The sequence below is a fragment of the Trachurus japonicus genome, chromosome 18 (genome assembly GCF_045865225.1).
Source record: "Trachurus japonicus isolate A0001 chromosome 18, Traja_1.0".
In the NCBI taxonomy this organism is placed as follows: domain Eukaryota; kingdom Metazoa; phylum Chordata; class Actinopteri; order Carangiformes; family Carangidae; genus Trachurus; species Trachurus japonicus.
The window spans coordinates 16,450,082-16,463,350 of NC_140924.1; the positions used below are offsets into that span (position 1 = coordinate 16,450,082).

Here is a 13,269-nt window from a genome sequence, read left to right on the forward strand (position 1 = left end):
ATATGAGGACGGGCAACTGTCTCTGACTCTGGCTGCAGTTACAGTGCAGCAGATAGGTGATCCAGTCATCTGCACTAAAAAAACGATTCATAACTCTGTGAAAAATAAATCAGTAGGCTATGTAGCTATTACTTTAACTATTTGCATAATGTCACTATAATGTTACTTTTACAAAAAAAAAAACATTATTACAATTATCCGTGATTCTAAATATGCTGCATCATAACTGCATAAACGTTCATAAAAATCAAACCGTTTTGAAATCGGACAAAAACTGAGCAAGTTGTGGTCATTATAGCAGAACATGCAGCATAGGCTTAATGCTCTGAGGGAGAGAGTTGCCCGTCCCAAGATGGCCGCCATACTGGCTACGCTTTGTCATTGGGAAACAGCTGCGGGTGAGTCATCTAGTTCTTATATATATCTATGGGAGCGACGGGAAGAATACGGCAGAGACGAGACGGGACAGAAGCAGACAAAGAGCGCGGCGTGACTCACGGAGCAGGACGACGGAAAGAGAGCAGGATCCAGCCTACGGCTGGACGACAGAGAACGCAGCGGCGGAGCGAGCCACAGACGGCGCTGGTCGGCTGCAGGATACAGGGGAGACGCAACGCGGGAAACGTGGAGGGGTATAAGTGAGCTTTGCCCCTCCTCCGAGCTAAGTACCGCTTTTATTCCACTCCCCTCATCACTTGTTATACAGACGGGAAGACAGAGAAACCCCTTGATTTTGTTTATGATTGTTTGTTTTGGACTTTACTTTCCATGTAGCCCATTGTTTTGGTTTGACTTTGATGGCTACATGTTGATTTAGTTTATTATTTTCAAATGGGTTTCTCCAGTTTAAACCCAGAGTGTTGACTGGTTATTGACTGGTACTACATGATAGTTGGAGGTGACGCCGGGACTGGACCCACGCACCTGAAGGGGAGAGGACACGAGCTTGGAGTTGAATCGTAACTGGACTGCGCTCTGCCACCACCTGTTCCCTCTCGTCGTAGCTACTCCATGGACTCCTTTTTATTGTGTTTTTATCATAGTCTCAGCCTGCTTCTAATATAGCCCTGTTTTAATAAATATCTTCCGTTGTAACTATTGCCCGTGCTTGTTTATGGCCAGTGGCTCCCCAGAAGAGACCATTATTCAGTTTTTATCTTTATTCTTTATTCACAACTTAGAACTCACACCCGTTACACAAGTCTCTGAAGACTTGCTGCCTGCACACATTCTGTTTGTGACTGGTAACTACACACTGGATCCATGTTATATATTGTACCCAGGAAGGTGGTAACCACATGCCACACCTAATAGAATCAGGTTTCATTATCGAGAGATGCACAACGGTGAACTGCTCAAGACTTTGTTGTCTGTTCTACTGATTTACAGGAAATGCTTACAATGATTTTCAGTAAAGGGTGGGGTTGGTTAATCTGGTCTATGAAATGTTGTTTAAAAAAACTCTATAAACTATAAAACTGAGTGTGCGGCGTTCCTCTTTTTCTTTTTTCAATCTTATCCATCTCCAGCACCTCTACAACCTACGGTGTGCGTTGTTTCTCATCTTAACTATGAAATGTTGTTGACAGGAGTTTATGCAAATTATTTTCAGTCTCTTAATTATTGTAATGTAATCATCAGAACTGTAAAAATGTCAAAAACTGGATGTGCATTTTGTAAATATTATACAAACCCACAATTTTAAAGGTTGTCACAACTTATTGTCAGTTGTCTTTCATCATCACAATGAAACCTATTCTTTCACTATCAGTAGTAGTTACTATGGTTATTAAAACTTGTTTGTCAACTTTAACTGGCATTGGATTGAACTCAAGTGAACCTTTATACGTGAACCCCTAAATGAAAAGGCAAGTCTGTTTGATTGGATGATTAAAATCTCCACAAGAATTTACATACATAGTAAACACATAAATCTTCACAAGTCAAGCTAGATAACTAAACAATGAGGTATTGTGACACCAGTCATACTGGATGGATGGATGATGTGAAACTGACAGTTTGCAGGTACATAGTGCTTGTGGTAGAGAAGTACTGGCGCCACTCTTATTTTCAAGATGAATATCCTGGTAACGTTGAGCATATTTATTATGTTATAAACATAATAAATATGCCCAACAGTTAATGGTCTGAAGTCTCAAAAGTCAAAAATTTGTTTTGTAATTCTGACAATTAAATTTGTTATATTTACCGGTATTAAAGTTATTATGATTAGTAAGAACAACAACAATAATATTAGTACTCTTCATAACCATAACCTAATTAATACAAGTCCATTTGAAAGAAATGGCTTACAAATGAATGCAATGAAAATGTAAGGAAAAATTAACTGTGTAGAAAAGTGTATGTTTCCCTGTGAAGTGCAGTTGCAGAATGTTAATTCCTTTACAGTACTGCCAAATGCAAGTCACAAATTGAGTCCCAATCTCGGACATGGGTACATCGTACATGTGCATTAGTTGACAAGCCTTGGCTGATGTAACCAGCAAATACATTAGTTACTAGTCCAGCAATAAGATGGCGAGTATGGTGTTGGGCAGATAACCTGTTTTTTTCTCAGCTCTAACCAATGAATGAAGGTCAATCCAAGATTTATCCTTGTCCATCTTTAATGTTAAGATGAACTGTGCTGCAATGAACCCAATCCAGACTGTGTACAGTAAAAACAGTGGCAGAGAGAAACACACATTTGAGTGTCCCAGATGAACTTGGGACATTTTGTACTTGGCAGCCAGAGGCTTTTTAGGGGATGTCAGATTAGTTGTTGCTTGAACCAATAAATAACCATAAAAATCTGTCTGACTTTTCAGTGCAGTTCAGTGCCACAATCTAAGGTCACAGTGATTTAGAGCTCTTGAATTTATGATAACAAAACAATGAGGTATTGTGACACCAGTCATCCTGGACTTTTATGAATGCAATAACCTGTTGGTTTGCAACTAGTGCTCGTGATGGAAAAGTACTAGTGCCCCTCTTACGTTCAAGATGGTCATATTTACTATGTTTATAACAAATACTGAAAGGTCTAAATAAAAAGTCTCAAAAGTCTAGAGCTTATTTTGTCCAACCAATACGGTTTATGGTAGTTTTGTAATTCTAACTACTAAAATAGTTATATATATTAAAATAATTACTAATTACTTTCTAAACAAATTTGTAACTCAGTTGTTTGATGAAAATGACCCAAACTGCATCTGTGGGCACTTTACACAGCACTTTTCCATTTGGACATTGGTTTACCAAACGAATGAAAGTGTACAGTAGAGGAAAGCAACAGTGGAGAAAAGTAAGGACAGATGGAAGAATTGGTTTTTTTTGCTCTCGGGGTTGTCCCACAGTTTCAGAATGTTTCCCTTCACAGTACTGTTGTAAATATACAAGTCATGAATTGAAATCATTTAAACACTGAATTGTTGATTACTACTGAATGTTATATTTGGATTTAATAATCTTTAATTCATTCATACAAAGAATGCAGCATTAGTCAACACAGTATAGGTTAGCAAATATATTTTAATATATAATATTTATATTCATTTTAGCACAATGACAAAATGGCATAATTTCAGTTCAGTCTCATTTAAATCATGACAAAAAGCCACACCTTTATATTTGTTTTAATAATACCTCATATCATATTTTGTTGCAGTCATTGCAAAATAAATCCTGAAGTACTTCTTGCCCCATGAGAGGGAAACCTTAGCAAAAGTTTCTAACAGCATTGAGCCCATGGCATCCAACAGGGTTAATGTTGTGAAGTGTATGTGAAAATGTAGTAATGGATGTGGATGACACTCCTCACTGCATTGTTAAAGCACAGTGTCACAGCCTCCAAAACCAGTTTCCAACAGGCGTGAATCAAATATTCATATTGTTTTAGAGCAGTAAGTCTTCAATGAAACAATGGTCTGGACAACAACCGTCACTTGCTACACCATTAGAGGACTAAGCACATGGAAAAAAAACAGGCAGTATACGAGAAAAAACATCCGAGTGACTGACACTCAGCGCCAGTGAATGAAACTCAGCAACGTTACTTCAGTTAAAACTGTGAAATTTATACTTGAAATCTTCACATTTGACGATGTTCCTCCAACTAAGTCCAGTTAGCAGCTGAAAATTAAGAATTTCAGTCTAAAAGGCTGTAAATGCATTTTGGGAAAATCTCTGCTACTTTAAAAGTCATAGGGGCGCCGAAAAGGGAGGGTAAAGGAGATGGATTCTAGGGGCCCAGAGAGGCCCCTCATGATGATGAAATGATAATACAGTAAAAATAATGACACCAAGTTATCAAAGCAGTAAGCGATCCAGTGGTTTTGGCTAACTTCTTGTCAGCTGATGGAGTTAGCAGTCCCCGCCCTCCTCGTCCCTACGTCACCACATTCACGCGCATCCCTTGGCTGCACACACAGAGAGGACCGCCCCTTTATGCCGTTCTCTCTCCTCATTGGATAAAGGTTGTAGGATACAAGGAAAGTTTTCTCCTCAGCTTACAGCAGAGCAGAGTGACTGACAGACCAGTGTTTCAGACCAAACACTATATAAGTGATTGCTGTCGGAAGATAGAACTATTTAAGACTTATATTAACACAAACATTCCGCTTACTTCTGCTTTAACTAACATATAATCACAAATGTTTTATTTTCAATGTCCTGGTAACAATAACTTTATTGTTTTGGAAACATCAACGCCTGCAATAATAATACATTTTACTACAGTCTCAAAACAATACAAAGGTGAATCTGTTATGGGAAATGAAAAATGAATTCCATTGTATTCCGAGTGCTCAGTTCTTCCCCTACTGTACATGTCAACTGTCATGTTGTTCCTCTTTCACAAATGTAGTGTAATGATAGTCAAAAAAACATTAAAATGCATAATTGCATATAAAATAGCATCAAAAAATTTTGCCGCTGTGTTGGGGGCCCTGTAAAGATTCTTTTCATGGAGCCCAAAATCCCTAGCGGCGCCCCTGCATGGGATACCAGCCCAGTGAATCTAAGAATTGGTAAAGTAACATCTATTGAGTAACTGTGCAAAAGTAGATGCTAAAAACAAGTGAACCTGAGTAATTTTACAGATGTTTTATTACCATGGATATGTCCAGGCCAAATTTGACCTTCAGGTACCTCAGGTAGACTCGAAAACTAAATATATTCCAGACCTCTTCACATTTTCCCATTCAAATAAGACCATACAACATAAATTAAGTGTGACTCCAACTGGTGCAGATATTTTACTAATGAAAAATATGCATTATATAAACAAAGTGAATAAGCAAACATAAACTTTGGTTCGGCTACACCCATTTTCTGACAAGCTATCACTACAGATTAATTAATTAAAAAATGATCGTGGTCATTTTGACAACAACACTGCTATTTAGAGATCTAGTAGCTTACTGTCTGCTGCCTGCTGGTCCTGCTTTTTAGCTAAAGTTGGACTGACTCCTTAGCTACTCTCCCTCTGTTACTCAGAGCTTCCTGCAGCCCATCGTCGGAGCCTCGGAGCGGTGCAGAAAATATTAAAACATCTTCAGAGATCTCTGCCTACTATTGAAAAAAAAAAAGAAATTCTCTATGTATGTACTTACATACAGTAGATTCCAATTGTAGAAGAAAAGATTACCTGGGGCCAGATTGAGCCAGTGAGCGGAGTGTGGGAGTTGATCATGTGGATCTTGGCATTGTGGTCAGAGACTCTCAGTGTGTTGGGTTGAGTTTGGTCTTGTGGTTTTTCCAGTCCATGACTCCCAGTCTTTTGTGGATTTTCCTGTGCTGTGTTAATAAAACTCATTGGCTCTTTAGAACCTGGATGTTTCATTCCTATTTTGACCCGATTTTATATATTCATTCATTGTTGCTTTCCCAGTACCACTAGACAGCACAGGGAACGTACAGTTGTTCCTTAAACAAAACAGCAGCTTGCTTCTCATAAGAATTCCAGGAACTGGATTCATCATGTATTCAAATCATTTATGTGTTTTGAGTGTATGTCATGTTTTATACACCTCTGAAAAGCTTCTGACATGGTTGGTTGTGTAAATTCACTGAATTTCCTCCTGCTTGTCCTGGTCAACATCCTCTGGCTGATAGTGTAGGTAGTGTGGAAGTTAGTTGGGTACACAGTGTTGCCAGTCCCTTCTTATACCCCACTTTATGACTCTGGTTACTTCATTACTACAAGCACTTCTAGTTTTCTCAGACAATAAAACAATCCAACAGATGTGTTACTCAACAAATGTCTACCCCCGTTGTTGGTTTCTCTGTAGGTATTTACAACCTAGAGCAATTAGTAAACATGGGTGTACGTGGGACATCCTAGTGTCCTTCCTCTGTCCCCAGGTTTATTATGGTCAGTTCACAACTGTCTCCACTAATGGAGTTAACTAAGACTACTAGGCCTACTATTAAGACTACATTACTACTCATTACCAGGAAAATACTTATCATAGCAATTTTCCACCACACTACCATTGTCACCATGAAGTGAAACACACTCACCTTGAATTAATTCAGTAAATCTGGATATCTGTAGCTTTGTTTTTTTAGTTTATATCTTATTTTTCTTTTTTCTTTTTGATGCATCAAGGTGGAATTGTTATGGCAGCTGCACTTGTTGCCATTGTCAGTGGGTTGATAATGTACTCAGCCTTTCTCTTCCTTAAGCAGGTCAATTTTTGTGTCATGCTTTATACAATATATATTAAAGTTGTGCACCTTCGATGCATTCATTTTTAATTCATTGAGAAAACTTGTTTAACAGAATTTTCACAATTTATTAGACTCAGACATTTTTGTATTATACATTTCCAGCAGGTGAACAGCTTTAACACATTTTTTTTCCCTTCAAGGCGCGCCCACAGCTGGAGGAGCTGATGGCTCGGATGAACCAGTAACAACAAGTTTGAGCCTCCAGATTTCCAAAGGTGGTACAGATGTTAACAAGCAATAGGCTACCTGTTGGATTTAGTTTAGTTATTCTTCAGTGGACCTGCTGCTGATGGAAATCATTACCACTGAAGGAACTGTGCTATACATTTTACATTCTTCTGTGACATGCTGATGGATAATAAACAAACAAAAAGAAAAAAACTAAACTAAAAACGTTTTTACTGTTTTTGTATTCATGGTGAACTATAGCTGAAGTATCATATTAATCCTCTTGAAAATAAAACATTATATAACGGACAGAGGAAAAGATGTGAAAATATATGAGGGAATTAATGTCATTAAAACTCACTGTGATCATATACATTAAATCCATGTTATTTTCTTGTCTACCAATTTAAACCAAACAAATCAACAAACCTTCAATCTCCCCAATAGACATTTAAATGTAGTATACTGAGTATACTGTATGTAATGTATAAATCTAATCTTAAAAGTATAACAATTTCTTTAGTGTGCTCTGTACAATTTCTTTCTTTTCATTTTCCCACAAAACAAAACATTCACTGACATAGGAATAGGAATTTAAAAAAACATAGTAATTAAAATAATACAAGTAAATAAAATACAATAAAAAATCAAATAAAAGTAAATCAAGTAGAAAACAGATATTTATACCAAAAGGGGAATTTTCATAGAGAAGCACAACAATGTACAAAGTTTTAAGAACTTAATTTTCCTGAAGTCATTTTTTTTTTTTTTTTTTACAGAAGAGCTCACAAACTTGAGAATTTTCCTTTTGGCTTTGCCCAATGATCAATTATTTTTCGAGCAATAAAATACTGGCTCAATGACTTGATTTAGAAACTGATGTGTATATATAGTATATCAGTATAGAGAGATAATGATAGTTTTATGTTCAGCAGAGATCAATTGTGCCAACTTAAACATTAGCCTTTTTGCTGAGTCACTGTTTATTTGTCATCAGGCTCTATTCCTTATTGTCAGGCGAGATCACCAGTTCAACAGGAACCTGTTTTTTTATCCTCTTTGATGGGTTTGGTCTGGATGCCAAAGGCTACAGGACCTTTGATGTTGAACCCAAGGTAAAAGGAAACTTGGCGTGTTTTCCAGAGGCCGTTCCGCGTGTTTGCATCTACCTTAATCTCTCTGCCATTAATAGTTACATACAGGCTGTAGTTTCTCACCACTCCTTCAACTCTGAGCAGAAGAGTTTGAATATTGGGATCTTTGAAAATCTTATCTTCACTCGAGTTGCTCCAGTCTTGTATTTCTCCATTGTTTGGCCCCAATTGCTCAAGGACTCTTCTGTGCACAATTCTTTTGAGACCTTTACCTTTCCCAATGAAAAACAGAGGGCGAATGTACCTTGATCTGAAGTATTGCTTATATGTAAGTTCATAAGAAGAGTGCATGTTCTCGACCAATTCAGTGAGGTTGAAGATGCATTTGTCTTCACTGCCTGTAGGCCAGTGTAAGAGGAGGGCTAACATGTGGAGCTCAGGTGCTTCTTTTGGGCTCAGGGGTATTTTCTGTTTAAATGCGGTGAAATACTTTAATTTAGAGGGAAAATCTGTTCCCATATTCAATGAGATGATATGAGCAAGAATGTAGTTGCCCAGAGCTGTTAATGAGTCTGTGTTTGAGTAGATCTCTTCCCACAATGTAGCTATTTCTTTGAGCTTTGATTCTGTGTATTCTCTGTCAGGACATGAGAGTACTCCAGCAGAGGTCTCAGCCAGCCTTTGTTTAAGTTTCTGGACTTGAACGGCACATTTTTCTTTCACATGTTTGGGTGGAGATTCTCCAACATACTTCTTATAGCAGGCTGAATTATCTCTACAAATGTATGGGGCGTCATCTCTGTTCATGTTAGGCTTTGAGTAAGTCAGATAGTTTTCATAAAATGCATATTTCTTTTCAACCTCATTTCTGAGGCTGCTAATCAGATCGTCAAATGTGCAGATTTCATCATCTCCTAGTGATTTCAGCACTGAACTCATGGACACATTCCTTGTGAGAACTTCTCTCCAGATTTTGTTGTGACAAACAAGAAAGTCATATAGAACGTTGCAAACTTGCAGGAAACCAAATTGTCCTCTTGCGTTAAAAACACGTGAGACTTTGGGCATGCCATCACCTTTCATCTCTGGCCCACGTTCATTTTCAGCAAGTCGTTCTTCATGTTTGAAAGCTTCAATGGCTTTTGAGGCAAGTTGCAGAATGTCTCCCTGTGTGACAGGTGACCTTTTGCTTAGATAGTTAAGATGGTTCTTATAGACTTGGCCCAGTGTATCTGCAATAAATGAATTTTGGGGATCTCTGATTTTTGCCTCTTTTGCCCACTTTTCTGCCTCATCATAGTCTTTAAGTTCTATGTAATAGACTCGAGCAAGTGCTTGTGGAAAGAAGGCATTTTTATCAAATATTTTTGATGCCACCTTTAAAACCGATGCACTCAGGACAGCGCCCTCATTCTCTTTAATTTTTAGGACATCATGCTCCATCTTCTGAATATCTAGAATCAGTCTAGAAAATCTTTCTTGCTCGTCTGTCATGTCTGTACTGCCAAGGTTCTCTTCCTTTTTCATTTCTCTTTTGGTCAACATGTCTTTGACAAAGCCAAGCAGACATGGAGGAACCCCTCCTCTGCAAAAATAGTTCAAGAAGTTTTTTGCCGTGTCACTTCTGGTCACATGCACCTCAGCCATTTGTTCAATACATTGCTGTGCTATCAAATGGTGAGCCATGCGTACTCTTCTTTCAGATGCTCCTTGTTGGAAGAAGATGATGAGATGATGAAAAGACTTCATCCTATCCTCCAGTGAAAGGTTTCCATGTATGGAGCTGTCATGTTTAAAGAAGTCTAGGCAATGGGACTCCTGGAGATACGAACCTGGTGCATAGGCGTTCAACAGGGACAGGAAGGCAGCAAGCTGAGTGTTCTTTGGCCTCTTTCTTCTTTGGACTTTAAAGAATACTGTGCATCTTTGTTTGACATAGTCTTGAGAGAAATTAGTTTGCATTATGTTAAAGCCATGGAACTGTGTGTGTTTATCAGTAAACCTTGTGCTGAGATCTTCCTTTTTTTCATTGAATTTTTGCTTTTCTGTGGCAGAGAGTTCTAGTTTTAGAGAAACATGTTCACCTGGTAGAACGTTTTCTTTTCTCACACAACTGAGCAAAACTGCCACGTGCTTGTAGGTATCTTTCTGCATTTCAGCAATAGTTTTCATAATGCTGTCTTGAAGATTTTCCAAAATGTGCTCATCATTCACTAACAGCAGTACAGTGTTCTGGTGGCCTCGACTCCCTGCCGTGAAGAGGTGGACCACCTCCTTAGTAACATCTGACATGTCAGAGGTTTGGCCTGTTAAAACAGCACACCTGAATGTTTTCCTCAAGTCCCACAACACCTGCATGGCCAGTGTGGTTCCTCCAGATCCTGGTTGGTGGAACAGTTTAACAGTTGATGTTCCAGGACGTATTATTTGTTGATTAATTTGTTGCACTAGCGTGTCATATCCATCTCGTTTAATAAAAGGAGATCCAGTGCCATTTGACCCTAACTGTTCAGTAATGTGAAAGTTCAACCACTGAGGTGGGGCCCCTCTGTAAAAGTTTACTTCTGTCTGCTCAAGAGCGACTGGATCCAGAGGTTTTCCCTCAAACTCATTTGCATAGAGGACATCCAACAAGGGTAAGGATTTGCTGAATTCACTACCTACGTAAACTTCCCCACCATTTGCAGAGGACAAGGCTGGTCCATTTGCCATTTTTGAATTTCAGCTTCCTGTAACTTGATGAAAAAAAGTAAAAGAAAATTTCATTATAAATATGATAGAAATACAAAATACAAAAGTAATAAAACATGATTTATTTAAATACTCAACTGAGATCAGGCCTTAAAGACAATAACACGGCCACAGATAAACCACATTCCTTTACATTTACCCTTAAAGCAGAAGTAAGCGGAATATTTGTGTTAATATAAGTCTTAAATAGTTATATCTTCCGACGGCAATCACTTACATAGAGTGTTTGGTCCGAAACACGGGTCTGTCAGTCACTCTGCTCTGCTGTGAGCCGAGGAGAAAACGTCTTGTATACTTCCTTGTATCCTACAAGCTTTATCCAATGAGGAGAGAGAACGGCATGAAGGGCTGTGTGTGCAGCCAAGGGATGCGCGTGAATGTGGTGACGTAAGGACGAGGACCAATAGATCCATGACGAGGGCGGGGGCTGCTAACTAACGAAGTCAGCCAAAACGACCGGATCGCTTACTTCTGCTTTAATTTAAAATGGGTAATCTGCCAACAACTGAACAAAGAATAAAAAGACAAATCTAATTTAAATGCGTGTGTGCATCTGGAAGTCCAAATCATTCAACATCAGGGTTAGAGTACGGACAAAATAGTTCAGTTTTTAATGTTAAGATGAACTGTGCTGCAATGAACCCAATCCAGACTATGTAAAGTAAAAACAGTGGCAGAGAGAAACAGACATTTGAGTGTCCCAGATGAACTTGGGACAGTTTGCACTTGGCAGCCAGAGGCTTTTTAGGGGATGTCAGATCAGGAGTAACACACCAGAATTAGACAAAATATCAAAATCACGAATCAAGATTGTACTGTACTGCATTAGTTGTTGCTTGAACCAATAAATAACCATAAAAATCTGTCTGACTTTTCAGTGCAAGTCAGTTTTTGTTGTTGATTTTATTTTTTAATATTAGCAATTTAACTTGTTTTTTTTAGTTCAAGAATTTGAACTGAACTGTAATTCTTTTAAACTGAAATATGTTTTTCAGTGCCAATATGTTTTTCAGTGCCACAATCTAGGGTCACAGTCCCGACTTAATCTAGAGCTCTTGAATTTCAGTAAAAAGTTAGGTTAAAAGTCACAATAGCATAAATATTTTTACTGTTGCTGACACTTGCACATGTTGCTTGCAGTATCATACGGAGATTTAGAAAAAACAAATCTTACCTTTTTCTGTATGATCAACAGGTCTTTGAAGACATGCTACTGTACATGTACAAATCCTCTTTGTAACTGGTATCTACACAAGAGATTCAGGCGCTATATATGGACCCAGAAAGGTGGTTAGACTGCATGCCACACCCAAATGAATCAAGTTTGATTAGGGAAAGATGCACAACGTTGAACTGCTCAAGGCTATATCTGAAATGTCCTTGTGTTTGCTTTGGAATTCATATTAGATGCAAATGCTTGTACCTGAAATATGAGTTAGAAAAAATAAGGGTTGTGAAAATGTCTAGCTTGAGCTGAACACTCTTGCTCACTATCTAACACACAAACAGACAGTCCGTGTTGACTTTGTGAAGTTGTGTGGGATAATGGAAGTTGCTGAATTTACCATTACATAATGTATAAGACAATGTATCGAATTACAAAACCAATACTGGCAATGGAAATTTAAGAGTGAGGTTAATTTGTCTTTGTTGTCTAAATGCTTACAATGATTTCCAGTAAAGGGTGGGGTTGGTTGGTCTATGAAATGTTGTTGACAGGAGTTTATGCAAATTATTTTCAGTCTCTTAATTACTGTAATGCAATAATCAGAACTGTAAAAATGTCAAAAACTGAATGTGCATTTTGTAAATATTATACAAAACCACAATTTGAATGATTGTCACAACTTATTGTCAGTTGTCTTTCATCATCACAATGAAACCTATTCTTTCACTATCAGTAGTACTTACTATGGTTATTAAAACCTGTTTGTCAACTTTCCCTGGCATTGGATGGGCTTTATGCACAGCTCCACTACTTCCTGAAATAAGCCAGTTTGTTTATTTCCTGTTTTACATTATTGGACCAACTGATTAATCCAGGTGTGTCTGACCTCACAACAATGGTCAGACATACCTGGATTAATCAGTTGGTCCAATAATGTAAGACAGGAAATAAACGAGCTGGCTTATTTCAGGAAGTAGTGGAGTTGTGCATAAAGCCCATTCAAGTGAACTTCCACGTGAACCTCTAAATAGAACGGCAAGTCTGTTTGATTGGATGTGATTCAAATCTCCTCAAGAATTTGCACACATAGTAAACACATAAATCTTCACAAGTCAAGCTAGATAACTAAACAATGAGGTATTGTGACACCAGTCATACCGGATGGATGGACGCTGTGAAACTGACAGTTTGCAGGTACACAGTGCTTGTGGTGGAGAAGTACTGGCGTCACTCTTATTTTCAAGATGAATATCCTGGTAATGTTGAGCATATTTATTATGTTTATAACAAACACTTAAGTCCCAAAAGTCAAAAGCTTGTTTTAATATTATAGTATTGTAATTCTGACAATTAAAA

At 38.0% G+C, this 13,269-nt stretch overlaps 1 protein-coding gene across 1 annotated transcript in view; it reads right to left on the reverse strand.

The window, feature by feature from the left end:
- Positions 1–11,990, reverse strand: part of LOC146968961 (sterile alpha motif domain-containing protein 9) — a 58,237-nt gene extending 46,247 nt beyond the window's left edge. The window contains exon 1 of the mRNA XM_085759328.1: positions 11,920–11,990. The gene's annotated coding sequence lies outside the window, so the exon portion shown is untranslated. The remainder of the gene's footprint in view (positions 1–11,919) is intronic.
- Positions 11,991–13,269: the final 1,279 nt, after the last annotated feature.